The sequence below is a fragment of the Pteronotus mesoamericanus genome, unplaced genomic scaffold (assembly GCF_021234165.1).
Source record: "Pteronotus mesoamericanus isolate MK-2021 breed Mesoamerican mustached bat unplaced genomic scaffold, CSHL_Meso_final contig_657, whole genome shotgun sequence".
NCBI classification, from domain to species: domain Eukaryota; kingdom Metazoa; phylum Chordata; class Mammalia; order Chiroptera; family Mormoopidae; genus Pteronotus; species Pteronotus mesoamericanus.
The window spans coordinates 15,515,798-15,542,494 of NW_026555229.1; the positions used below are offsets into that span (position 1 = coordinate 15,515,798).

General features: G+C 33.5%; 1 protein-coding gene across 1 annotated transcript in view; it reads left to right on the plus strand.

Moving 5' to 3' along the window:
- The window catches only part of ATRNL1 (attractin like 1), a 498,803-nt gene that overhangs the window by 213,570 nt on the left and 258,536 nt on the right, over positions 1-26,697 (plus strand). The window lies entirely within an intron of this gene.

Here is a 26,697-nt window from a genome sequence, read left to right on the forward strand (position 1 = left end):
TGCTTTAAAAAGTGTGTTATTCTACCTCCTTAGGCACCCAGCTTCAGGAGAGCAAAGGGAGTGGGCAGAGTGAAGAGAGTAATGAGAAATATGATTTGGGGTGGAGAAATTAAAATTAATTAACTAGGTAATGTAGGAAACTTCTTGTAGAATTTCTCAGTCCTTTAAGAATCTCATTTTATATAATTTTTAAACATTTTAATATCTAGACAAAGCTTTCCACAGAACATGTTCATTTGTCAAAAAAGCAAGATTAACCATTATTAAGTAACGTGCTCATGTAAGTGTTTATCTTTGCAGTTAATGGCCTCACGGTTAACTTATTTTTGTTTATAATTTTTTCTTATTGAATTGCAAAATATGATTACCATTGCTTTATTTTTTTCACTTTATCCTATAAGATTAAAGATTATAGATATTCAGCATGCCTATTTATATTATCATAGTTTTAAAAATTAGCATAAGTCTACTTAAAATAATTTGAATTGAAAAGTCAAATAGGTATAGAAGCATAACATTTGAAAGTTAACTGATTCTTACTCATAAATGTGCTCCCATATGTCTTATTTTGTGTACATAATGCTTCCATTTTGCTCAATTAAGGAAAAAAATGTATTAATCTCTTGCAGTATTCCAGAAACACTGATCAGTGCTGTGGTTATAAAAAGCCATGAACTCCAGTTTTAGGGAATTTATAGCTTTAAAACATTTTCAGAAAGATATACATACACACATACACAGCTCTCTCAAAGGAGCACCTCAATTATATTGTGGCGTCATTTATAGGAAGAGAGTATATTAAAAAGTTTTGTGGAAGTCGTGTTAGTAATAGAAGTAAATGTGAATGCTGCATAGCTATACATAGAATTAATTTCTAAAAAAGAGACAAAATTTGTAGAGTTGTTTTTACTGTATATACAATATGAAACAATTTATATTTCTATGTCATTATCTTTAATTTAGACCCAGTTATTTACTTAACATTAAGAAAATTCCTCTCAGTTCACTTTAATCAGGTTAACCATAAAATCTCACATGTGAAACACACACAAATGTACCTGTATATATGCCTCTAAGGTACAAGTCTATGTATGTGTTTTTATATTAAAATATTCATTTTTTATCCATAATTCGGGTTTAACTGAGTATTTTATGTATTTGCTCAATTTGACAATTCTATTTTCAACACTAATGCTCACTCTGGAGCTGAGGGGTGCGTTCAACCCCACATAACCCACACTGATGAGAGAGTGAGAAAAGACTAATTTTCCAAAGTAAAATTTTAATTTGCCTTCAGAACAAAGGAGAGTTGTACTGGGCAAGCAAATATAAAAGATGTTTACTCTGAGTATTATCTGTCAAAATTAAAAGAAAAACTCTTTGGTTCAACTATTAGATGTATAGGAATATATCCTAAAGATACATGGCTTCCTACTCTTTCAAAATATATTTATACAAGAATATTTATATAGGGCTTTTCTGTTTATCAAAACAATGTCATTCAAAATTACTCTTGAAGTAATTCTGTTTTCTTATAAAGGGACATTATATATCTTAAAACTAAGAATGAGGCAGTGTGTATAAAATGAAGCATTTATTCCTTCATTTGACAAGTATTTATTGAAGAACTTCTCTTGTTCTGAGGCCATTTTTAGATGAACACAGTAGTGAACAAATCAAATGATAATCATAACCCTCAGGAGGTTACAGATCTTAAAGATGTTTTTTACTGGGTACGGTATGGTGTTATAATGTTTCTATTTGTCTAAATAATACACAGACTCACGCTCAAACACACATGCAAGCGCACACTCACATTATATACATGGACATTTTAAGAGAATCACCAAGATTGTCTCTGGTTCATGAGATTGGTATTTGGTAAAGAAGGATGATGGCATTATTTCATAATTGTAACACAAACAAATAAATGAATTTTAGGAAAGCAGAGGAAACATGATCTAGCATTTTGGAATTGGGCATTTTACAAAAATAGTTTTTAATCCTTATGTTAGAAGACATCTATTATCTCCCTTTGAGCTGTATAAGGAATTTGAGAAGAGTTGAGTGCAATGCTTCAGCACTTATAATTAGTACAGGGGAAGAGCTGTGATTTGAAATTAAATCTGTCAGGTTCAGAAATTCAAGCTCCCTGAGTCATACACAGAACAGCAAAAAATAGCCTGAGTTTCAACAGGTTTGAGTCAATAACTGACCACTTGTAATATAACCTTATGAATCTGTTTGTCATAGGAGGGGACATGCTGTATTATATCTAATATTGTGACACAGTCAATCATTGTTTGATGTAATGAAAGAACAGGCAATGCCAATGAAATTATGTCACAGCACTCTCTTACCACTAAAAATATTTACTTTATACCTATTGAAAGGACTTTTAGAGAATTTCTTAGATACAGATTTTATTATATTATTCACATACATATGTTGAAGGGAAAGTTGAAGCAAAATAAATTGGTTAAGGCATTACTAAAACTTGTTCACATTCACAGTCCAGCTTTTCATAAATCACTTTTCGACTCCAGTAAAAATGTTTTGTTTGTTTCACATAGTGTCATTGACTAGAATAATCGAGTTTGTGTCTGTGCAAGCAGTGCCGTGGCCACCTGGCCGGCAGTGGTTGTACAATTTCATCGATTGTGAGACACATCAGATTTCAGAGCTATTAAAATGTGAAAACGCAATGTGTCTTATAATCAATAAAATGTGGTAGGGCCTACTTGATAAAGTTTTTGGTACTAAAGGAGTTGAGGCGTGCTAAGTTCTCGCCACACTGCCTTTTCCTTACCAGGCGTCAACAAATGTTATTTGTTGTTGTTGTTGCTACGTCATATAAAGAATGGTTAACATCTTAATATGCATTAATATTATTAAGAATAGCTTCTCTATATCTGTGATTCTCCTCCATATTGGCTTTGACACAGGGGTTCTCAATTCTGTGGGGCCTTAGAATCGCCTGTGGATCTTAAAAAAATATATTTATATATCCTTGAGTTCCCCTTCACGGTTCCACCCCCACCAGACCTATACATCAGAATTGAGCCTCAGCTTGATGTGTTTATTTCTGGTGCCCACAGTTGATTCTGATATGCACCATTGACACAGAAACTCTGCTTTGGCTTTTCCTCCTAGAGAGATGGAAAACCATTGAAGGGTTTTCAAATGAGGAATTAAGCAATTTGAGTAAGGTTGTGATTTTAAATGGATAATCCTGATGTGCTGTGTTGAGAATGGACTATAGATAGATAACCGTGGACAAAGGAAAACTAGTAAGGAGGTTGCTGCTACCATACTTGGTAAGAGATAATCATGGCTCAGATGAAGACATGGCAGTGGACATGGCAAGAAGTAATTAGATTATGCATATGTTTTAAAAATAATAACAGGATTAGATGGATTGGGGAGATGTGAGAACAAATTAAACCAAGCATGACTTCAGGGTTTTGCCTCAGCAACTGTAAAGATAAACTCGACGTCAACTGCGATAGAGTTGATAGCAGGTAAAACTGGTTTGGAGATAGGAGTTCAGTTCTTACACGCTACGTTTGAGACATCTGTTAGACAACCAATTAGACAAGTCAAGGAGGCAGAAGTTGGCTGTGCCAAGAGGAAACAGATCTCATCAGGAGAGATAAATTTGGGAGTCTCAGTGTATCGATGACATTGAAAACCATAGGACGGGATGATGTCACCAAGAGGGGAAGATGAAGCCCTGAGGCATTAAAATTCAGTGTTATGGACTGAGTGTTTGTGTCTCTTCCCACATTCATAGGTTTATGTCCTCAACCTCAATGTGATGGTGTTTGTTGATGCTGCCTTTGGGAGGTATTTAGATTTATATGAAGTTGATGCCAGTATGATAGGCTTAGTGCCCTTAGAAGAAGAGGAGACAGAGTGCTTTTTCTCTGCTAGTACACAAAGAAGAGGTCAGGGGAGCACATGGAGAGATGGTGGCTGTCTGAAGTCCAGGAAGATGGCCCTTACCAAGGGCCAAATCTGGCAGCGCCTTGATCTTGGACGTTTCAGCCTCCAGAACTGTGAGAAATAAATGCCTCTTGTGTAAGTCACTCAGTCTATCTCAAGAAGTCAGAGGAAAGGCAAATAATCAGCAAAGAATCCTGTGAAGCTGGAGAAGAACCAAGTGAAAGTAAACTCCTGGAAGCTGAGCAAATACTGTATAAAAGAAGATAAGCATTATCAACTGTCTTAAAGGTTGCCAATGGGTAAAGTAAAATTATAATTGAAAATTGACTATTGGATTTAACCACTGGAAAGAAATTTGAAGACAAGAGCAGTGTTAATGGACTGATGGCTGCCGGAGCCCAACAGAACTGTGATTAAGAGAGAGTGGGAGGAGGTGACTTCCAGAATGGCAGCAAGAGGAGCTCCCACGCTCTACAACCTAACTGATGAAGAACCGTAATGGATGAAAATTATTTTTAAAGCATATAAACATTTGTTTTAAATCTCTGGAATATGTTTGAAGTGTATACAAACAATAAAAATAATTTTTCAAGGAAATCTCCTAAATCTCCAAAAAGAAAAAAAAAGGCTTCAGTATTCTAGCTGTGATGTGTTCTCTCCCTATTTCCTCTCAACTCAGTATGTCCAGCGTTTCTGACCCTTCACCCCAGCCCTGTCCAGTTCTGTGTCACAGTGGTTGCACTCCTGGTCAAAGCAGCTGAAATCTGAGGCTTTCTTCCTTCGCTAAGATGGCAGCGCTTCCCAAATTGACCTGCAGATTCAGTGTGATCCCTATACAGACACCAACTGGCTTCATTATAGAAATTGATGAGTAGATCATACAATTCATAAGAAAAATGGAAAGGACTCTGAGTAGCCAAAGCAATCTTGAAAAAGAAAAACAAAGTTGGAAGACTGACTTCCTGAGTTCACCTTGCTACAAAGCTTAATCAATTTGGTGAGCCACAGGCATAAGATTGGACATATAGATTAATAGAACAGAATTGCGAGTCTAGAGATAAACTCTTACATTTACAGTCAGTTGATTTAACTAAGAGGAAAGATTACGCTTTCAACTAATGATGCTGGACAACTGGATAGCTGCATGCAGAAGAATGAAACTGGACCCATAGCTTAACACTATCCACAAAAATTAAGTCAATAAGGATAAGTATACCTACATGTAAGAGATAAACTATAAAATCCTTAGATGAAAACAGAAGTAAATTTTCCTTACCTTGCAGTCTTTTAAGATATGACACCAAAAATATAAACAACAAAAGAAAAAAGTTAGTAAACTGGAATTCATCAAAATTAAAAACCTTTATACATCAGAAAAAAATCAAGAAAGTGAGAAGACAACATAAAAAATGAAAGATGTTTGCAAATCATATATCTGATAAGAGACTATCTAAATATATAAAGAACTCTTACAATTCCATAATAAAAGACAAATTACCATTAAAAAGAGACAAATGGTTATGAATAGGCATTTCTCAATATAAGATATATACACAGTCATTAAACACATGAAAAGATGCCCTGCAACATTAAGAATCAGGGAAATGAAAAGAAAATAATGAAATACCACTTTACACCCATTAGGATGGTTATGATCAAGAAGAATAATGCATGTTATTATTCCCCAGTATTTATCATCGCTAGTCATCAACATTCACTAGTACGTATCACCAATTATCACCAATAATAAATGATAATAATAAATGAAGTAATGATGTGGAGAAATTTAATTTCTTAAACATTGTTACTGCATATATAAAATGGTGGAGCCACCTTGTAATACAGTCTTTCAGCTTTTCAAAAGATTAGAGTTTCCTTGTTACCCAGCAGTTCACTCCTAGGTAGATACTGAAGAGAAATGAAAACATCGTTTCTCACAAATACTTGTACACCAAGGTTCAACAGTATTTGTAATAGGGAAAAAGTGAAAACATCTTCTACACTGTGCATCTTTTTTTGTTGCCCGTATACTATTAACACTTGGGCATATATAAAGACATTTCATACTAATACAGAATCAAGCAGTATGTATAATCTTATGAGCTAAACTTTCTTCTCTTAGTGTGCTTTTAAAATGCATTCAATAGGTGATAATTGAAATAAAAAGTGCTTCCGGCAAAATAATAAGATACTTTTACTATGACTTGAACAGAGTTGTTATAATACATTCTGTATTAATTTTCCAAAGATTAAGTACAGTACAAAGATTAGGTACAGTACAAAGTAAGTGATTTTAATTCAGAATAAACATGTTTACACAATTATATTAGCATCCTGAAGAATTGGTTTCCCAATAATTCAACCATATTACAAAGAACACTAAATAGATAATGCATGGAAAAATCCAGAAACTGTGCACCCTCTATCACTGTAGTGGTTCACTATAATAGGGATTCTCACCCAAAGAAGACATTTCAAAATACTGTAATTTGGAATAGCTTACTACAGTTGATTTGATGTTCCCTTAAGAGAAGGAATTATATTTTCTTTCTCATCTCCAGGAGTCACAGCTACTGAATAGTAAAGCCAAATTCACATTTGATATGTACTGTTATTATCTAGAAATTATCTGGTGTTCTTGCTACATAGTGTATTACATTTATTTATTTTTAAATTCTTTTGATATTAGCGTAATTATGATCTAATTTGGGTTATTATAATTCGCTGAAATGATTCATATACTTAATCATGACATTTAGATAAACCATTAAGGGTATATTGAATGCATATAGTATTAGATTCATTCATGAATCTAATATTCAGATGTTAGCTATTTTATATTAATTATTTTGAGTCTGAAATCCACTGTTATATTACAGCCAATACTTTGAACAAGGGCTGGCAATCAGAGCTTGGCTCTTTATTCTCGTAGTCCATTTGGACTCATTTTGTGGGGCCATTTGTTCTTGTTCCTTGAACAGAGAGAGAATCATGATCCCCCCCCGCTTTTCTTTCTAGACATATTTTCCATTTCGTTGGTAATATGATATCACAAAACTTTATTTTTGTAGTGGAAGAGATTTTTAGAAATCATTCTCCTCCCTAGTAGAAATAATCACAAGCAGACTGCTGCCAAATCAGGCATGATTTGTGTTCCTTCTACTTGTGTGCATTTTGCTTTAATATCTTTTTTTAAATAGGTGACGTATCTGTGTTTCAAAATGGAAAACTTGCACCCTATTCCCTAGTCACCAACCTCTCTCCTTTGCAGAGCTGATCAATGTTATCAGGATTTGTGTGTGTGTGTGTGTATACTATTGAAGTTATTTTGTACATACACAAGAAATGTAAACATACATTCTTTCTCCACATTACTTACGCTAATTGTAGCATACTGTAGTCAGTGTTCAGCATATTTTAGTATTTTAACTTTTAAATTCTAATAAATTGCAATTATTAATTGTTACTCTCTTTAAAATATTTTATATCTAGTAATGATAAGTCAAATGTATAAGCTAATTTTTTTCATGACATATCACATTTTGACCATTTGTTATATCTTTTTTCCTCTTTACTACTTATTTCTACAATGGAGCCAGGCACTAAGGAATTCTTTCAAAGAGATGTTTTTGTAAGAATTCCAGGACACTGTTCTAGCTATGTAATTCTGAGAATAATTTTTAAAATCAATCCCAGTGTAGGGCTTCTCCAGTAATGACGACTTAGACCATTATGACTCAGGTGGCAGTGGATACGGCAAGAAGTGATTAGATTATGTGTATGTTTTAAAAATAGTAACAGGATTAGATGGAGTTTAGTAACAGCTTTAAGGCACAGCAAGCTAAATTATAATCTTAGAGAGCTAAATTAAAATATTGGCAAACTTCCATAGACTATGTTGTAAAATCTTTGAACTCTGATGAATAAATGGAAAATAATAAAATTTGGCTTCTACTTTTTCCTTCATTTAAATGTAAAAAGTCACTGTATGAAAATAACTAGTTTTGATGTTGGTGTAGAAAGACTATGTAATTGTATGGTCATTATGTCATGCAATGGTAAACTTGTGCCATAGCGTTGTGTTAAAGTATGTTACAGACTTATGGAACTCAGTTATATAGTGCATCTAGAGCAGTATGTACTTACTTACCTTGGCCCTAATTCCTAGCTTAGAAAATGGGCTTCTAATGATTTTGAAACACAATCTCTCCAACTGCTAATAATTGAAATACAATAGCACCCAAATTTAAAAACTACAGAGTGTTTTCAATAAAATATGAGTATGGAAGTTTATAATTACAAATCCAGAAGTCATCATTTATATTGGAATATTTGCTTTTGACTAATTTTTTATTTATTGTTCTTTATGAAATTTTTCTACTGGCACAAAATTATATTTTTCTTAAAAATGCCGAATTATTACTATGGAATAATATTAATTTTAATAAAATACAAGGTAGCAAGGTTCTACTTAGTGTATTTTTTTTAGGTGCCTCACTAAAAATATTAACTCCTCGTTTCTCTTAAGACGTCCTGAAGTACTGACATTGTGCACTCTAGTTGGGTTTCTTGTTGGAACATTATCTTTGACTTTCAAAAACCATACATAATTGTTTAAACAATCCTATATAAAGTCCATAGTTTCCTAATCAAAATAAGAAAAATTTACTAATCTTAGAAGCTGGCTTTGTATTATATCACTGAATAGAAAAAAGTCACAAATAGATGTGGACAATTTATTACTTTTAGAATAGTTATTTGCCTAACAGATGAGCTAACATGAATTAAACAGTAAATCAGTTTTGCTTCCTTTTGATAATTACTAATTTACATATAACCTTTGGCTAGTCTTTTATCTTAGGGTATTGATATAAGTTGCATAAAATTGTTTTCTGTATAGAAAATGCTTTGAAATGCAAAATCTAATTAAAATGCACTATTATTTTAGGACAATTGTGTTGCTAAATGATACTCCTGAGACTATTATGAATATTTGAGAAGTCTGAATGGAGCGTGTAAGGAGCTAAATTATAATCTCTATGGACTACTATAGGTTATTTTATCAATCAGTTGAAACAAGTGAAACTGCCAAAGTGCTTAGAGTACTACATTTTTTTTTTTTTACATAGACTGTGTTTGGAAATAAGGATATTATTACCATATCATACTGCCTGACCTATTTCATGTGAAGGTGAGACACAGTGAGGCAAGCCAAGTCTGGCTGTGAACTCAGGCCCCCGCGCAGGGCCCTGGCACTGATTGCTGGGGGCCGCCTAAGAATCAACGCCATCACCTTTGTAACCAATTAATTGCACACTGGTTGGTGAACCGCATTTCAATGACTGGCAGCTGAAGACCTATTTTGGTAAATGGTAGACCTGTCTGTCAGCTGGGCCAGGCAAAATGTACTTGTCAGAAATGCCTTATTCGCTTAACACACATTGTTTAGCAATTACCCAATATTGGGTAAAAACTATGTTGCATTTCATTTTAAACCCTTGAAAGTTCATGGGTTTTAAAAGAATGAATGTAGAATCTTGTGGTGGCTGGAAACTTATGTGGCTAGGTGATTGTAATATCTTGGATCATAGTTTAGTAATTGTAACATTTTACAAATTAGAGTTAACGCTGTTTCAGGCTGCTATTCTTTTTTTAAAAATATGTGTGGTAAAATGGACTGCTGTGTTTTAATAATTCTTTGAGATGTATTGGAATAATTTTTTCCAGCTAGAATATCTCACTTTGTTTCACAGAGTAATTCAAAATTAGGATTTGCTTAATTAAATTTGTTTTCCATTTAAGAGAATGCATATTAAATAAAAGTATGTATTAGATGAATTGCTTAGGGATGCTGTGCATGGCAACAACCTATTTTAAAAGATCAAGAATTGTAAGAGTCATTTCACTTTGATGTCTTTGTTGACAGTCTATTTTTAATTCAAAAGTATAACTATGTACTAACTCAAATTCTATATTAAGGTATAATTTTAGGTTAATGCAGGAACACATTTTTTCCTTATTTTGTTAAGACATTAATTTTCTACATCTTTTAATTAGCAAATTACCTGCTCATTAGTGAACAACCAGAAAGTATTTTAATAACAGTAAGTTTAATTAGGATGGTGAAAACCAAATAAATTCTCCAGAAAGTGCTTGCAAAGAGAATAATGCATAATAAGTAACAATCACAATGTCTGTGATTTCGTTTTTGTTTAACCTTTATAAAACCTTCAGAGCCTTGCTACCTGATGAGAGAAATATTTGGTGGCAGCTTTCACATTGTCACCCTTTATCTGGTTGTTACTCTACTTAATATGCCTCATTATTTTGTTTAGAATTACTTTTTATATTTCTTAAGATAAATGTTTGTTGGATTTCCAATGAAGGTGACTTTGATGCTGAAAGCTGGCAGTTAACGATAACAGTGGAATAACTTTTTATGAGTGTGGGTACATAGAATCACGTCTGGCAGAGGTTATTGTCATACATAGTAAGTGGCCAGCACACTTTGTGCAGGCTATTAAATCTTGGTGATACGCATTATTTCAGCTACAGGAAAAAGGATATTGTAAGTCCTTTCTTAATATTGAAGTTCACAAGACAGGGAACACATTCTAATTGCTTCATCTCCTTTTTATGCCAAAAAATTAATATTGAAAGTGAATTTAATAATCTGAATACAGAACTGTTGAACAAAACAAAGCATATCTATTGAAGATACGCTATGTGGTTACTGAAGTCATGTTCTAGTTTTTTGTTGTATTAAAGATTTTAAAACCCAATATCACTTTGGTAGTAATATTTTCAATTAATATTGACCATAAAGACATATTGATCGTGTCTATCTGGATTAGAGCTAACCATAAAATTCTTTGCCACGATTTAGATTCTAAACATAAAGCAAATTCTCAATGTTTGACCAAATGCAGATTTTATCCTAGCAAGAATATAATGCAGTGAGTAAAAAGCAAATGTAGACCCTTTAGAATAATATTTTTAAATTGATTTTGCAGTATATATTTTTTATTTTAGTTAAATTTAGTTTTTACATAAATAGCACATTTATATAGTTCAAAAATTAGAACAAAATATAAACCTAGAGATTGAGAATTTTTACATTAGCTATAAGTGTGTCCATCCCTCACCCCCTGGTTCTATTGAGCACTGTTGTTTCTTACGTGTCCTTCCAGGCTTTTTAGTGCAAATATACAACATTGCTTGCCTCATTTCCTTACACAAAAATAATATATTTCCATATTTTCTCATATCCATAATATTATGCAATGCAATGCATGGCATTTTTATCTATCACCAAGAAAGAAACAATGCTGGTGATTAAACTGTAATACAACATTGATTATAAACTGCATCTTAATGTCAGAAATATTGAAATGAAAAAATTCACATCTTAGAATGAAAAAATATAGTGTCTTCGATGCATATCACTTTTGTCATTTAACAATATAATCTCAATACCTTTGCATTGCAGACCTTTTTTTTTAAGGTACATGGTATTTTATGGTATGATTGTACCCTAGTTTATTAAGCCCCCTACAAATGAATAATTGCTTTTTTTTTCTAGTTTTTGAAACTTTATATATAGACCACTTTTTATGTATTGCAGGTAAACTACAATATAAATTCCAAATAGTATTGCTGGCTTAATGGTGATCACATTTGTAATTTTATAGCTTTAACCAGAAAGTAGTTTTGTCACTTTATTTTCCCAGCAATTACATGAAGCATATGTGGTTAAACTCTCCGTTTTGCCAGTTGATAAGTGATAAATGGTATTTCAGACTGGTTCTAAATTGTCCTTCTTATGTAACAGGAAGGTCAATAATATTTTCTGATGTTTAATGGCCATTTTTTTCCTTCAAACTGTTCATGATCGTAGTCCATATTTCTCTTTGATTGTTGATTTATTTAAAACTGATTTTCCAATTATCATTGACATACAATATTATATTATATAACTTATGATCACCCTGGTAAGTCTAGTACCTATCTGACACCATATAAAGTAATTACAGTATTACTGACTATATTCCCTATGCTGTACTTTATATTTTTGTAGCTATTTTCATAACTGGCAATTTGTACTTCTTAATTACTTTCAGCTATTTTGCCCATCCCCGACTTACTCCCATCTCATGACCATCAGTTTGTGCTCTGTATCTGTGAGTTTGTTTCTGTTTTGTTTGTTCATTTGTTTTTTTCACACATAAGGAAATCATATGGGATTTCTCTTTCTCTGTATGACTTGTTCCACTTAGCACAATGCCCTCTAGGTCCATCTATGTTGTCGCAAATGGGAAGATTTCATTCTTTTATTATGGTTGAATAGTATTTCCACGTATATTTATATATATGTATATATACATGCATATTATATACATACACATATATATGTATGAAGATTTGATATATCTGTGTGTGTGTGTGTGTGTGTGTGTGTGTGTGTATCATGTCTTCTTTATCCATTTATCCTACGATAGACACTCAGGTTGTTCCCATATCTTAGCTATTGTAAATAATGTTGCAGTGAACATAGGGGTGCATATATCTTTTCCAATTAGCGTTTTGTCTTCTTCAGATAAATGTCCAGGAGTGGAATTGTACTGGGTTGTATGGGAGCACTATTTTTAATTCTTTGAGGAAATGCCATACAGTTTTCCTGCAGTTACACCAGTTTATCATCTCACCAACAGTGTGGAGAGTTCTCTTTTCTCCACATCCTTACTAGACATATTTGTTGATTTTTAAAATCCTCACCTGAGGATATGTTTATTGATTTAGAGAGAGAGGAAGGTGTAGAGAGAGAGAGACAAAAAGAGGAAGAGAAACATTGATCAGTTGCCTACTGAACACGCCCCGACTGGCGATCAAACTGCAATTTGGGTATGTGCCCTGACCAGGGATCAAAACCGAAACCTTTTGATGTATGGACAATACTCTAACCAGGTGAGCAACCTGGGCAGGGCTTGTTGATTTTTTTTTTTTTTTTTTTGATGCTAGCCATTCTGACGTGTGAGGTGATATCTCATGGTGATTTTGATTGGCGCGCACCTGATGATTAGTTATACTGAGTATCTTTTTCTATGTCTGTTTGCCCTCTGTATATCATCTCCTCTTGAAATATTCATTCAGGTCCTCTAGCCATTTTTAATTGGATTTTTTTGTGTGTTGAATATATGAACTTTTTACAAATTTTGGATATTAATCCCTTATCGGATGCATCATTGGTGAATATCCTGCTATTCAGTAGATTGCCTTTTCATTTTGTTGATGGTTTCCTTTGCTGTGCAAAAATATTTTAGTTTGATGTAGTTCAATTTGTTTATTTTTCTTTTGTTGCTTTTGCCTGAGGAGACATATACAAAATGATATTGCTAAGGTTGATGTCAAAGGGTTTAGTACTGTGTTTTCTTTTGGAGTTTTATTATCTTAAATTTAGGTATTTTAACCATTTTTAGTTAATCTTTATAGTGTCAAAATGTGATCCAGTTTAATTTTTTGCATGTTTGTCTAGTTTTTCCATCACTTATGGAAGAGTATATATCCCTTTGTATATGCTTACATTCTTTGGTAAGCTTAATTTAACATATAAATGATGTGTTATTTTTGGGCTCTTTATTTAATTTATCTATATATCTGTTTTAATGCTAGTACCACGTTGTTTTGATAATTCTCGCTGTATAGTACAGTTTGAAATCAGGGAGCATGATACCTTGCACTTTGTTCTTTCTCAAAGTTTCATTGGTTATTCAGGGTCTTCTGTGGTTCTGTATAAATTTTAGAAACAGTTGTTTGAGTACCAAGAAGAATGTTATTGATATTTTAAAGGTAATGCATTGATTCTGTATATTGTTCTAGGTAGTAAGGACATTAACAATATTAACCCTTCCAATCCATTAGCAGGGTATACCTTTCTATAATTATTTGTATCTTGCCATTTGAAAGTGGTGAGAGTGTTACTTTTTCTTTTTCAATTTGAACATATTTTTTATTGTTGTTCAGTTACAGCTGTCCCTCATTTTTCCCCATTGCTCTCCCCTACCCCACCCCCTCCCTGACTCCTACAGCCAATCCCCCCAGCTTGTCCATGCCCATGAGTCCTCTAGTCATGTCCCTTTGTTTGCCCCTTCCCCTTCTCCCCTCCAGTATCCTTTATTTCTTTTTCTCATATGATTGCTGTGACTAGGACTTCCAATACTATGTTGAATAGAAGTGTTGATAGTGGACATCCTTGTCTTCTGGATTTTAGAGGGAAGGCATTTTGCTTTCACCATTGAGTCTGATATTAGTTGAGGGTTTGTCATGTATAGCCTTTATTATGTTGAGGTATGTTTCTTCTATGCCAATTATGTTGAGAGTTTTTATCATAAAAGGATGTTAAATTTTGTCTAATGATTTTCTATATATCTTGAGTTGATAATATGATTTTTATTCTTTATTTTGTAATTGCAATATATGATGTTGATTGATTTACAGATATTGAACCATCCTTGCATCCCTAGATAAATCCCAGTTGGTCATGGTGTGTAATCATATTCTCATATTGTTGAATCTGCCTTGCCAATATTTGGCTGAGAATTTTTGCAACTTTGCTCATCAAGGATATTAACCTTTCATTTATTTTTTGAAATTTCTTTGTCTGGTTTTGTTATCAGTGTACTACTGGCTTTGAAGAATGAGTTTGGAAGCATTAATTTTTTGAAATAGTTTAAGAATTGTAGGTACTAATTTTTTCTTTAAATGTTTGGTAGAATTCACCTGTGAAGGTTTCTGATCCTGAACTTAGCTTTGTTTGGATTTTTTTGATTACTGCTTTAATTCTGATGTTTCTTAATTGATTTTTGAATGTATATTCCCAGTAGCCCCAAGCAGTTCCCTGGCCATTGTTAGCACAAAGCCAGATAGAGTTTGCTTCACTCTGTTCCTGCCAAACAATTTTTCTACTCATAGCAGAGTGCGAGGATAAAACTTTACATCTCTCTCCTCCTTCTTTATTCATTTCAGACACAACCTCTTTGTAAACACTTAGAAGGATATTGTAATTAAGTGAAATTGCTTAATAAGCATATGTAAGTAATTTTTCCAATGATTGTAACTTGTGGTAATTTTTTGAGATAATACTCCAAAATAGCATATAGCACTTTAAGTCTGACTCAATTTTAAAGAGAAAAATTCAGTGTAACTTTAGATAACACCTGTTTAGATGATTGTTTAATAGAAAGTGTTTAAATACTCTTAACCTGAAGAATTTACAAATTATACTATTTTAAAACATTGGATTTTAAAAAGTGATTTAGGTAGAGCATATAATCCATATTCATCTTTTCCCACTTAATGGCGAATTTTAGAAAGTGTGTATTGTTAATGGGCCATCTACTTTGAAGTCATTTTGTTTACTAGGCTGGAACTGAGATCTGAGCAATTATGTGCATAGTAAAATCTTTAAAACAGAATGCATTGCGTTAAAGAATGTTCAGGTTTATTTGCAGTGAAGCTGAGAATAGTGTCAGAATTTTGCCCTAACCAGGATTAAGTTGAGAGGCAAACTCTGTGTGCATTGTTGCATTTATTATTATCTGAATGTCTGAAGGTTTAATGTTGTTGACATCTGGAGTATTTTTCAACACGTTTTATAACGTATGTTACTCTCTGTTCATTGTTGATCACATAGCCATTTTCCATCCCTGCTAGTGTTTTTCAAGTGTTAGAAACCTTTTTCCTTTCTGCATGTTAATGACGTTTATTTGCCATGACTATATTTTTGTAGACATCCTAGGTGTAGAATTCAGGTATATTTAACTCCAAGTGATTTCCTTATTTTTTGTAATTTCTTTGTCAGGTTTTGTTATCAGGGTAATACTGGCTTTGAAGGATGAGTTTGGAAGCATTCCTTCCTCATTAATATTTTGAAATAGTTTAAGAATTATAGTACTAATTTTTCTTTAAATTTGGTAGAATTCACCTGGGAAGGTTTCTGGTCCTCAGCTTATCTTTGTTGGGATTTTTTTTGATTACTGCTTTAATTCTCATGTTTCTTAATTGATTTCTGAATGTATCTTTCCAGTAGCCCCAAGCAGTTCCCATGAAGAGCATTTTCAGATGATTAGACCATTAATATTGAGTGTTAAAGAAGCTGTGTCTCCATTCCAGCTCTTAGTAAACTGAACAGTAGCTATTGTGAGAAAAGGCAAGCAAAATAAGAAATATAAGGAAAAGTGCCTATCTCTATGAGTTGTGATGGTCAATTCTGGGAAAATAAAAAAATGAGGATAATATCAGGCCATGGGTATAACATAATATATTCAAATATCTTTAAATACTATTAGCATACTTGTGATTTATAAAGCATAAGCTAAATTCTACCAATTCTGCCAATAATATTAAATAGCTATGTGCAGTGGTTATTAGTTATATGAAGCTGGAGGAATATTTAAATGAACTATTTAAAAATCAATTACTGTTTGAGCAATAATCTTGCACAAAAAGTCTTTATCTTTGAAAAGGGCTACCTATATCAGTATTGGGATGATCATATTTATTCATAGCCTTTTATCATTATATCCTTGCTTTGTCATTGGCTTCTCATTTGCTTAATAAAGAAAGCACATTGAATTGTCATAGGGACTATATTTCAATATCCAGCCCCTTGACAGTAATTGTGTAAGAGCTTCAGAACTCACACAGCTGGCCTTAAATTCTCGGTGTACAAAGGCTACTTAATATGGTTTCAAAAAACAAAGGAAGTGAATGAAGTTTCCTGGTCTTCTTTATCATCTGAGTGTTTAAGATATTTCGTGGGCCTAGATTATACCACTTGTGGCTTTTTGGCAATGTTTTGACAAACACATTAACTGTCACTAATTTTGATTTTAATTTTTCATGACATTGTTTTGAATTAAATTTGTTTGTGTAACACTTAATTTTTTTTCACAGCCTTTTGAATAAAAAATGTCAGAGTGGTTATTAAGCGATGAGGCTGTTAACCTTCACATAGAAAGGTCAGGAGTTCATGGTCAGTGATAGTCTTATCAGACAACTCCATTTGGCAACAGGCCAAACAGGCTTTGCTGCTGTTTATCATTTTCTGTGTGAAACTAAATTACAGCTGACACAGCTTTGTGTTGGTTCTCTGAAAAAAAAAAAAAAAAGCTCTAAAATAGTGGTGTACTATTGCAAAATTCACAATATAGGATATACTGTAGCAAAATAAATGAATCCATTGTCGTTCTAGTTAAATGGAAGGTATTGACTCTACTTTTAGCCTAAAGAATAAATCTGATCTGTAAAGAGTCTGACTGTCAAATGACTACAATCATTTACTGCCATGGACAAAAATAATTAGATAGGCCTAACGCTGCTTTCCGACAGAGATGCAGAGGCTAGTTTTACACGAACGCATAGCCTAACCAGCTCAGTAGGCCTACTTTGGCATAGGAACTGTACTTTTGTTCATCCTGTTGAACAGACTTGTATCTTCAGTACCATCCTGTTTTTATCATGGGCTTAAGTGCTTGGCTGTAGCACTTTGCTTTCTTTGAGTGTGTTAACCTTTCATTGCCTAATTATTGTTTCCTTTGGTAGATAATATCTTTCTGCTTGTGCTTTCCATTAATTATGTTATACATCCATTGCTTGTACAATAAGTAACTATGAAAAGAAATTATCCTCCTACCAAGTGGGGGAAGGGGGAAGAGGAGTAATTGTGAATGATGATAAAATGCACTGCAGTCCATTTTCTCCCACATGTGATCATGCCTTTCTTTTGTGCGTAAAATACAACCACTGCCCAGCTCCCTCCTGCAAGAATAAACTCAAAAGTCTCATTGGATTGTTCAATAACTTTGAAGTAGAAGTGTCGGTCGTCTAGCCTCTTCTTCCACGCTCAAAAATCAGCGGTGAAACGGAACACAAAAACCCTAACAAACACTTCCGTTGGGGAGAGGAGACTAGAGGGCATAGAGCGGTCCCTGCGGGCAGCGTTTCCGGACTCCTGTTGGTGGGATGTTTTACCATCCCCTTCCCTGTGAGTGGGAGGTCTTTGCTCAGGTCTCTGGGAGCAGCTCCCTGGTCTGTTGTTCATGGTCGCTTGGCTCTGCCCCCTGCGGAATCCTTTTATTTCCATTTTCACGCACAGTCGGTTCTGAAGGGGGCATTGCAGAATGTCCTGGTTCTTGGAAATCTGAGGGTTGCATCTGAAACCAAGAAGTGTTTGATATGTGACTATACTTGCACCGATACACATACATACACATATATGTATATATACTCATATCCATAAGTATATATATGCACACGTACATATATTATCAGAATCTTGAGAACTCTCATTCAGAGACAAGACTCTGCTCACATGGCAACTCATATCACTTCCCTGTGCCTCATGTTCCCCCAGGGTGACACAGTGAGAACCAGATGGATTCTGCACATTCAGTAGGTTTGTACTGCAGGAGAAATTAGGATTCTTGGACCTTCCATAGGGCAGCTGGCACGTGTGGCCCTCCCCTCCGGATATGGGAAGAGGGACCTTGGTTCTGGAATGTACCCAATCATCTCTGGATGATATGTCCGTAAATCTTCTTGGAGGTCTCCATCTTTAAAATCCAGGATTCGTTTAGTATTTAATCACCCTTTAACCAAGTTTGCCAGTATAGTTGTTTTTCAGAAAGCCATGATTGTGCAGAAACATGAAAATATTCATGGAGCATTGTCTCCTATCATTGAGATGTTTTCTCAGTCTGTCTCCTGACTGGGAAGTTGGGATAACCCTTTTCTTTATAACTACTTTCTTTAAATATAACTCATATGCTATGTAATTCACCCATTTGATGAACAGTACACTGTTCATTGTTTTATGTTCAGCACAATTTTAGAGCATTTTTATAAGTCCAAAAGGAAACCCCCAAATTCATTAGCAGTCATTCCCCCATTTTCTCCCACTAAGCACTAGGCACTCACCTATTTTTTTGTCTCTATGGGTTAACCTACCTCTTTTGGACATTTCATATACATAAATGAAATCATACCATTTGTGGTCCTTTGTGACTGGTGCCTCACTTCGCCTCATTTTCAACATTCATCCATGTTGTAGCATGTGGGAGTACTTCATGCCTGTTTATTGTTGAAGAATATTGAATATGGTCTTTTGATTTCTTCAGCAGTCATAGTCTCTAAATCCAGAATGATGGCGCTTTTCACAGCACAAAGACCTTGTGCATATAGTTGTTTTCTTCGATGCTACTGTTTATTTACTTGATCACAGTCAGCCACACAAACCTACTCACAATCCCTTTTAGGAAATGCCAGTGTCTGAGATCTCTTGATAACCCTTCCACCTACCCTTTCTCCCTTCCCTCTTCCTCTCCCGCCTCCATCTAATTATAAGTACTTTGTGCTTATCAGCCTTCTTTGTTGTCGTATTTTTTTTATCTATCTTCTTATGACATTTTGTCCAAATGAATGGCTTTGCTGGGAGGAACTTAGTTAACCACAGACTCTACAGAAGGAATGCCAAGTCACTGCATTTCTGACCTTTCTATTTTCTGTCTCATCTCTTCCTGGAAACAAGACATTTTTTTTTTTTAGCTCACTTCTTTATTACCTTAGCTTCTTGATTTTAGCAGTCAGAACTGGTTCACAGTAGTACTGTTGTCCTTTGAGAACTAGGTGTGCACAACCACATATTGATTATAAATTAAACAGTTTATTATACGTGAAAAATTACAGACTTACCGTCTGATCGGACATGGAATCACAGAGGTTGCCCTTCTCCAGTCTTCAATAATATTGACCTCTTATTTACCTAGTAGCCTTGAGGCCCATGCTATATATTTTAGTTTAGCGTAACAGCACCCAACCTCTAGGTATCTTTTTTGTTGTTGTTGTTGTTTTGTTTTTTTGTCATCAGCTTTTCTTTTCCCCAGTGGTAGCTAACAAAAGCCACTTGATACTATGTGATGGCTGGGACAAGTTAGCTGTGGCCCAGCTCCAGCCAGCGGATTGACTGTCTGTTCCACATTCTTTTCATCGGAAAACCCTAACTGCGGGAGCAGCCCCCCATCTCAGAAGATGTGCTGTTCTTCTGAGGCCGGGGACAATAATAGCAGAGACGGCAAGCTGTCTCTCTGTCAGGACATGGCGTGTATCATGTCTCCACACATTTCACTGACCAAAGCAGATAATGTGATCAAGTCCAAATCAATAGAATGGGAGGAGTACTCTAAGGGCACTAGAGGGGAGGTGTGGGTAGTAAGAGGAGTATTTGTGATCAATAATTCTAGCTGCAATAGGAAGGAAGAAAACAGACTCTCCTTTATATCAATGAGCAACTCACAATTTTTTTTTAAATGAAATGATTAGTATCCAGTGAGCTTTTCCAGAATATTCTGTGTTGTTTACAGCTGCATTTTGATAGGCTTACAAGAAAAATAATTCCCTTTCTGTCATGGAATTAATGATTTATTTCCAATGTGAGCTGATCACTGAAAATGACTAGATTATTGGGAATCTTAAAAAGTAAATATTCTTGACATTTATTTAGCTTCTGAATCACAGTATGATTTTTTTATAATGTAGTTTGTCTGAGGCCCATTAAGAAACACTAGCTCATTTCCCATCTTAGACTATTACAAATATTTGAGTATGTACCAGCCCATAAATTTTATTGAGCAAAGAGGTGGTTTGGGGACACATAATTGATCTGAATTTCATTTGAATTCCAGAAACCTTCTCAAAATCGAGTAACTTTCATTTGAACAGATTACTAACAGGTTTATTTTTTCAATCAACATCATATTATAAACATTTCCAATACATCTTTATTTTAATGATAGAGTTTTAACAATTATATCTAAAATTTACTGGAACAAAATTGGCATTGGCACTTCCTTGTAATCATTCTGAGATTGCTGTTAAATGAGTAGTTTTGTCCTATAAAATAAAGATTTTGCCCATACTTCTTCTTATCATGTTTTATAGTGAAGGTTTAATTATCTTATTTAATTATCTTACCTTTCCCCAGGTCATATGTGATGATATATATTAGCAATCTATTTCAATTACCCAAGATAAATGGGTTTTCATACTTTACTAGGAAATAAGCTCTAGAACATATCATTGGGTCAGTGAGATTCTAGATATCTTTGTTTTTGATCTATTTATATCAGTTTTAACACCATTTATATTTGCTTTTATTGGTTCAGAAAGAATAAAACTATACTTTCATATGACTGAGTGATTTATAATTCTTCCTAGAAAAAGAAGAAACAGTTAAACCCAATAAAACAATAAATGCCTCAAGATTGTAGATACTATTTTAGATATATGTACATATGCAGTGTATAGAGAGATGTACTCAATGTCACATATGAATACTATATTACAAATAAATACTATATATTACATAGAGAATGTATATATTACATTTGAATTATATGTTAAATAAAATATTACATAATATTTCATCTTAAAAATTCCATATTATATAATTGATATGTTATTATATACATTTTAAGCTAAATTTCAGCAGTTTTAGGGACTTCTCAGTTTTACTCTGGGGAAATTTCACTTTTGCTTCAATAAGTTTGCTTAACAAACCTAAAAGTTTGAGTTAGATGAAGAATCTTAGATAGTGTGCATCTGATGGGGCTTAATTTGCATTTTCTTATCCGAAAGTAGTTCTTCAGTAATCCTGTTTCCATGAAATTCTCCAAGGCCTCAGGAGGTCACCATGTGTCTTAGGGCTCCAAATCAAAGCAGAGTTCTTGAAGTTAGATGTCCTCCTACTTGAGTCATCTTCCTTCTTCAAGCCTCTAGTCATAGAAGGTTAGCAAGTTTTTCTCTGATTTAAAAAAAAAAAATCTCTTCTTTGTTAGTTCTTTGTTAGGTAAGCTTCCTAAATCTGTATACAAGACATTACATAAGCCAGAAGCATGCACCTTGCTGCATTTTCACAGAATGAAGATTCCTGTGTAATCACCGTTCATGTGCATTTATATAAAGAAATAAAGCACCACAGCGGGTCCGCTCAACCCCCTCCCAGTCACAGTCCTCTCCAAAATAATGACTAGTCTGACATTTTAAGTAACATCATCTACGCTTACTCTGGTATTAGAGAATACGTTTCCCTTCCTTCCTTACTTTTTTATTTAAAACTTTAAAAGGGGTCAAATATGAGACACTGATATAATCTATGTAAGATTATCCCTTTCCAAATAGGAAAATAGGAGCATAAAGGAAATATGTTTCTATTTTGTCTGAGGATAGAACTCCATGAGATTTGTAATATTACATTTTATCCAGTAAAAATAGCTATTAAAAACTGCTGTACTACCTTTCATTTAGTATTTTATTTATTTTTGGATTTAAATTATTATTTGGTTAATGAGTTAAGAAAATTGTTAGAAAATAATTACAAGCTCCATTTTTATGCAAAATAGGGATTTTTCTTCATTTCCTTGAGCACTTATATATTACATCCACATTCATTTTATTGAGTAGATAAGGCCATTTATTATTTTTTCCTTTTAAGATCTAGCCATCACAATAACATTTGTTTCATTTGAATCTTCTTAGATATGAAAATAGCAGTGTGACTATTCAGTTTTTTTATACTTATGAATCATCATTTTATGAATTGATTTATTCTTCACTGGAAATGTTACAGTTTGCTGTCAACTTGAAGGGTTAGAATTAATTATAATGAAGCACTAAGGATTGATCATTAGAATTTGAAATCCAAATGTCAGTATATTTATTGTGAAGCTACATGAATGGGTTAAGAATTTCATTAATATATCAATCATTGCTCCTAAATACCTAAACACAATTCTGAAGATAACACTGTCTTTAAGTCATGCACTAATATTTTTCTTTGTAGTCTTCTAACAGATATGACTTATAATAAGTGCTATTAGTAACACTGATAATAGTTTATGTTTATTTTGGGGAATAAGTCAAAGGGAGAGGGACACCAACAACCCTTTTCTATTTCCACAGGTCACAGCTATGATGGTAGTAATTTGCTTTACTTGCTTACAAATAATGTGCTAGATTTTGATGATGGATTAGGTCTGCCTCTTGAGGAATGTAAACATGTACCTACTAATAATAGGAATGCTCTGTAGTTATATTTATCATAAATATATGAGTATATATGTATATATATGTGAAAGAATATTTTAATGATATACCTTTACATAGATTAAATAAATTTATTCTCCTTATATTTCAAGCATCTTTTATATTAGAGCAGTGAACAATAAAATAGTAGTCATGTTGTCTTTCAGTATGTATATACAGAAATCTACAGGAAAAATATTAGTGGTTCTAATTCATCAAAAACCCACATCTTTTTTATTAGGCTATTATTTCTAAATTATTTTATCTTAATTTCTACAGACTGTGTTACTATATAACTTAATTCTTCTAAATAAAATTTTAAGTATCATGATTTTACTAGGCTAGCAAGCAATATACATACATAATGGTTTGATCAAAAAAGAGAGGGAGGAAGAAAATGAGGATATTTTATCTACGTTTATCATATTATACTTGTGTTAAAGTCCAAGATCTATTTCCTGATATAGGCTGTTCTGAAATAAATTGAAATGTATTAGTGATGATTTGGATTATCATTTTGTAAATGTATGATACTGTGATTTTTCAGAAATATTTTGCACATAGACCCTTTAATTGAGAGGCAAAAGTTCAGCGAGCAGTTATACAGATTTGGCTTTGCATTTTTGATTCTAGGAATATACATTTTCAGCCTGGTACTCACAGAGCTAAGCGCACAGCTGCCAAAACTGTTAATGAGAACTGCAGGCTTACTTTAGTGCTACACTGAAAATATATCCCTCCCTGCTCAATATATTCAATCAAAAAAATTCATTAAGAAATGTTCTTATCTACTTTCCATTTTCAAGGTACAACAAGAGAATATTATAGTCCATTAAAAATAAATGTTTAAGTAACACATTTTAGAAATAAATACTGACTTTTGAAGTTCAATTTGGGAAAATTTAATTTATGAAAAATAAAACTCTTGGAATATGGTTGGAGCATTTCAAGCATTTTTTTTTCTAGGCTTGCAGTTATTATGTAAATATTACTGCTATTGCAAAAGACCCTTGTCATGAATTGCTTTGTAATGGAGCAAGGTTATTGAGCATTCTTTTTAAAAATAGACGTGTCCCTGGCAGTATTCTACATAAGACCTGAAGATAAATTGCCGGTGGTCAAAGACTAAACAAAGGCGCCCACATTTCCCCCCCACAAAGTGCCAGAATTAAAGATGTTTATCCAAATGCTTTAAATCAATTTATTTTATATTTTCTGCCCATGCCTGTAGTGTAACAAACATGAAACAGTGATTGTACTGAGCTTTCTTCTTTAGCTGTCACTAAGATGGTGTCATAATGTTTGGAGATATGCTCTCTAACTGTCAGCATTTGTTACAGTTCAGTGATGCGTGATAAAGTGTGAGGGACATTGTCTTCCTGCTCAGCTAAATGTATTAATGTGGCGATGACATTTCCCAATGACTTTTTACTCAAGGTCAAAATAATGAGGTTGGTCTGTGTTTTTCAACAACTTGTTTATTAATCAATCTATTTTTCCATCTTAGCCTATTTCCTTAAGTTTATTAAGTACTTTCTAAATTTTGAGGCGAGTATATATTACAATTTAAAGAATGTCTCATTTTTGACCTTTAATTATATTTTATATAGTCAACTATGAGTTTTCAGTTCACTTCTGAAATAAAACAGCATTGTTGTTCTTTTTGTTGCTACCTATGAAGATAGGACTTGAGGTAGCACTCTAGATTTCTCTGCTCTATTTAAACTTCCTTCCTGTTTGTAATTTCAATGAATATGAAATTTTATAAGGTAATTATGTGATAACCAAATATTCACTCTATTTATTCTGTCATCATCTCTTAATCATGTAGTGCTTTATGTTTATAACTTACTTTCACACGCAGTACTGACTTTCATCCTGATAACAGTTCTATGGGGTTGGCACTTCAGAATGTTTTACCCCCGCTTTACAGGTGAGGACATTTAGTTCAGGGGTGTTCATACCCTAAGCTCACACAGCTTGAACTTAAATCTAGGATTTTTTTTTACTTCAATTCCAGTATCTTTTCTTCTCTTCCATTCTTAATTTGTTCATATTTATTGAGAATTGGAAGATTACATAGCACTGGTGTAAAATTACGTGTTTTTATAAAATAGCAAAGTTACTACTACTTTAATTAAATATTCACTGCTTCTGGTTAGTCTTCCTAAATCACCACTCTTAACTAGGGTCACTTCATTGCTCCCAGAATTTCAGGGGCTCACAGCCAAACCTGTTCCTCCTTCATACAGTCATCTAACCATTTTCCAAGAGATTTTCATTTACTGTGGTTGATCTTGTTTCACTGAGTAGAGCACACATTGATTACAAATATTTGCATTGGATAATTTTATTTTATTGGTTTATAGGAACCAATGTATGCTTTTAGTTTAATAGCAACTCTCTTTCCAATTACAGTCTACCCGTATTTCATGAATTGTCTTTAATTTTCTCCCAATACCATTTAAAAACTCTTTATGGACTCATTTGGCATTGAAAGTTACACTATGCAGTGGTATTCTTCAAAGCAGGCTCTGTAACTCTTTTAACTCCTGTGTATTTAGCAATATTATATGTGTCAATTAACTTCTATTACTTGCAACTACCTTTCCACAATGAAGTGTAGAAAAGAGCTAAGGGTATTATTTGGAAATCTGAACATGCTAATCAGAAATCCTCAAGAGCAGTAGAAGTAGTACCTAGAGGAAATGTGAAAAGCAGGCCTAAACCATGAAGTTCTGTGTCAGAATTTTAATTTTAAAAGCTTCTTATTGCACAAATAACAAGGATCATGAATGCTTTGCACTTATGTAGATAATTTTGGACAAAAGTTAATTATAACCTTATATTTAGTAGCCCAAATATACAATGTGGATTCACGGTTATTACTAAAAGGATGCATTCGTATTTTCAATGATTTAAATTGATGAATGGATAGTAGAGTTTTTATTATAATCAAAGGTCCATAAAGATACATAATATAGAGATAATGTACATTATTGTCACTAAATAGAAGATCTTCACTGTTGGAAGTTTGAAGTTATTTTGCCATTGTGAAAACCAAAGTTCCTAAAAGTATTAGGTTCAGCAAGAGTACCCACAGGTTTAAGCAATATATTTTAGTTTTTCTCAGGATTCACTTTAAAAAAATACGATTTGAACTTTTAACTGGAAATAGCAAATTTATCAGTAGCTTAACATCTCTGTAGACAAAATAGAAAAAATTACTTGAAGCTTTTGTCTGATTTACTTTACTGGCAATTATTTTTAATATTTAATTGTTTGAATGATAGGAGTTCACTCATTATGCTTAAGTACTATAAAACATATTATAGCAAACAGGTATCTTTACACATAAAAGTTAAGTTGAAATGTTTATTTGAATGTCATTGAAATCTCATAGCACTGACTCACATGAGTTATGTTTGGTGGCAATTCCAAAATTTTGTATCAATATAATTTCAGGAAGGCTACGTAGGCTTCACTCAATCCAGAATTGGGTAGCTTCCTCCACAAGCGTCACTGCTTCCTTAGTGTCCCCGCAGCCTGTCAGTAAGACGTGGGGCCCACTGAGCACCTGGCAGTGGGCTAGCCTGGGGGTGCGGGCCATGCCTCAGC